We start from the raw sequence: 3,551 nt of genomic DNA, 5'->3' as shown, positions 1-3,551 counted from the left end.
CAGCCTTCGGTATGGATTACATCTGAATGTCAAGAAAACAAAAATCCTCACCACAGGACCAATAAACAACATTCTTATCAATGGAGAAATGATTGAAGTTATCAAGGACTTCATTCTTCTTGGATCAACTGTCAACACTCATGGAAGCAGCAGTCAAGAAATCAAACTACAGATTGCATTAGGAAAATCTGCTGCACAAGACCTTTTTACAGTGTTGAAGAGCAAAGATGTCAGCTTGAAGACTAAATTGCAGTGCGCCTGACCCAAACCGTGGTATTTTCAATAACCTCATATGTATGCAAAAGCTGGACAGTGAATAAGGAAGACTGTAGAAGAATTGATGCCTTTGAGTTATGTTGTTGGAGGAGAATTTTGAAAGTGCCATTGACTGCCAAAAGAACCAATAGATCCATTTTGGAAGAAATACAGCCAGAGTGCTCCTTAAAGGTCAAGATGGCCAAAACTTCTTCTCATACTTCAGACATATTGTCAGGAGGGACTAGTCGCTGGAGAATGATATCATGTTTGGTAAGGTGGAGTGTCAGAGAAAAAGAGGAAGACCCCCAACGAGATGGATTGGCCAAGTGGCAGCATTGATGGACTCAAGTGTGGTAACAGTAGTGAGGTTGGCCCAGGATCAGGCAATATTTCGTTTTGCTGTGCATAAGGTGGCTATAAGTCGGTAGTGACTCGATGGCACCTAACAGCAACAACAAGAGCCATTGGGTTGGTTAGAACTGCCAGCCTCAGTTAGCACATGAGCACTAAACTATTGTGTCATCCAGGCTATCTCCATGTGTGTAGGGATTAGAATGTCACTGCATGTTTTAGAGGAACACAATTCAACCCGTAATAATCAGCATATTGCTTAGACTACTACAAAAGTCCAAGTCATTAGTATCACATGCAATAATTTTTTGCTGAAGATCATTTGAAAATGGTTGTAACAGTATACTGACAAAGAACTGTCAGAAACTCAAACCAGATTCCAAGCGGACCCGGGACTAGGGATATCTTTGCTAAAGTCAGATGAATCCCTAAAAGCAGAGCATACCAGAAACATGTTTACTTGTGCTTTATTTAATGTGTGGATGATGACAACATTGTGAAGAATGGATATTCCAGAACATTTGCTGATGCTCAAGAGTCAGTTGTTCAAACAGAACAAGGGGACACTGAATGATTTAAAGTCAGAAAAGGGGTACACTAAGGTTGTACTTTTTCACCCTATGTATTCATTCTGTATTCTGCGCAAATAATTTGAGAAACTGGATTATTTTAAGAAGAGTATGGCATCAGAATTGGAGGAAGAATCATTAACAACCTGCAATATGCAAATAATACAAACTTGCTTGCCAAAAGTGAAGAGGACCTTTAAAATACTGACGAACATCAAAGACTGCAACCATCAGTATGGATTGTAAGTCAGTGTAAAGCAAAAAAACAAAATCCTCACAAGTGTACAAGTAGATAGATGATGATAAATAGAGAAAAGATGTACGTTGTCAAAGACTTCATTATACATGGATCCACAGAAGTCAAGAAGTCAAAGTATGTCCTGCACTAGGCATATCTGCTGCACAAGACCTCTTCAGAGTGTTCAAGTGGAAAGATTTCAGTTTGAGGATTAAAGTGCATCTGACCCAAGCCATGGTATTTTCAGTAGTCTCATTTTCATGTGAAAGTTGGACAGCGAATAAGGAAGACTGTGTCAGTATTGACACATTTAAGTTATGGTTGGAGGAGAATATTGAAAGTGCCAAATATGTGTTCGAAGAAGTACAGCCAGAATGCTCCTTAGAAGTCAGGATGGTGAGATTTTTGTCTCTCGTTTTTCATACGTATTATCAGAAGGGACCAGTCCCTGGGGAAGGATATCATGTTTTGTAAAGTAAAAGGCCATTGTAAAAGAGGAAGACCCCCAACTAGATGGGGTACAGTGACAACAGGAATGGGATCAAGGGTAACAATTGTGAGGATGACCTAGGACCCAGCAGTGTTTCATTCTGTTGTGCATCAGGTTGCTGTGAGTTGGAACTTACTCAACAGCACATAACAACAATAATTAAAAAAGAACTTTTCAACATCATTAATTGTGTTGAACTTTTGGAGCTCTTCTTTCATTCCTTCATTTAACATAAGCAGACTTGAAGCCCTTCCCTTAAAATTAAAATAAATTTATCTTTAAAATAAAAAAAAAGTTACCTTTATTAATATTAGAATTATTTCCAGGTGAAAGCAGAAGTATTTCTGACTGCAGATTAATTCAGATTTATATTATATTAGGATTCTGACCCATAGCAACCCTATGTAGGGTTTCCAAGGAGCAGTTGGTGGGTTTGAACTGCCAGCCTTGTTGTTCACAGTCCAGGGCTGAACCTACAGCACTACACACTATATATATATGTTGTTGTTAAGTTGCTATTCAAACCAACCTTATGGTCCACTGCTTATTGTGCAGTTCCACACCAGGACTCCAATTCTGATTATATGTATATATATGGATGTGTGTGTGTGTGTGTGAGACTTGACAGCGCTTAACAACAACAAATATATGTGTTTATGTGTATATATACATATAAATGTAAACAAATTAGAAAAAGTACACTAAATATTTTCAGTTTAGTGTTATATAAAGTTGAGTTTGACAGCAAGAATGCAAAAATTTTTGCAGTCCTTTTTTCCTTCTCAGTTAATTTGCTCATTTTCTGCCAACAGAGGCAATTCTGATAAGTTTCATTATAGGGACAATAAAGAAAGTATATGTAAAACCAAGAATGAGAACTCTCAAAGAGAAAGTAGTTAGAACATTTAGCATGATTAAAAAACAAACAAGCAAACCTAAACCTACTGGCATCGAGTTGATTCCAACTCACATACGGTGGTGATGATGTGCCGTAGAGTCGGTTCCAACTCATAGTTGACCCTGTATAGCGTTTCCAATATGTAAATCTTTAGGGAAGCATCTTTCTCCTGCAGGACAGTTGGTAGTTTCAGACTGCTGACCTTGAGGTTAGCTGCCCAGTTTGTAACAGCCCCCTTTTTCTCCCTCACATTGAGTGGTAGGTTTGAATTGCCAACCTTGAGTTTAGTAGTTCAATGCTTATCCCACAGTGCCACAAGGGCATTTTGTTGTTGTTGTTATGTACCATCGAGTTTGTTGAAACTCATATCAACACTGTTTAAGGTTTCTGAGGCTGGCCATCTTTGCAGGAGCAGAAAGCCTCATCAAGTTACTGCTCTATATAGGAAATAATCTTAAAGTATAATTCAGTCCAATAAATTAAACCTTTATGTAACGGAGATTTAATTAGTAGTGCTGACTGTTGCTGTAGGGTAAGAACTAGATTGCTAACCACAAGGTCTGCAATTGAAAACCTACCAGCAGCTGTGTGGGAGAAAGATGAAGCTTTCTACCCCTGTAATTATTTACAGCCTCAGAAACCCTATATTGGGTTGTTATATGCTCGAGTTGACTCAATGACAGTGAGTTTGGTTTTGAGTTAGTGGAGATTATTGTGTTAAATATTGGAACAAGGAGCTCTGGTAGC

The 3,551-nt window shown here is 38.4% G+C and overlaps 1 protein-coding gene across 3 annotated transcripts in view; it reads left to right on the top strand.

Moving 5' to 3' along the window:
• The window catches only part of CCDC88A (coiled-coil domain containing 88A), a 171,485-nt gene that overhangs the window by 88,179 nt on the left and 79,755 nt on the right, over nucleotides 1–3,551 (top strand). The gene's annotated exons all lie outside the window — the stretch shown is intronic.

Source organism: Chrysochloris asiatica, unplaced genomic scaffold, assembly GCF_000296735.1.
Source record: "Chrysochloris asiatica unplaced genomic scaffold, ChrAsi1.0 scaffold00114, whole genome shotgun sequence".
Lineage (NCBI taxonomy): Eukaryota > Metazoa > Chordata > Mammalia > Afrosoricida > Chrysochloridae > Chrysochloris > Chrysochloris asiatica.
Note: the sequence above shows the minus strand (reverse complement) of the source record. Positions and strands in the feature narration are given on the sequence as shown.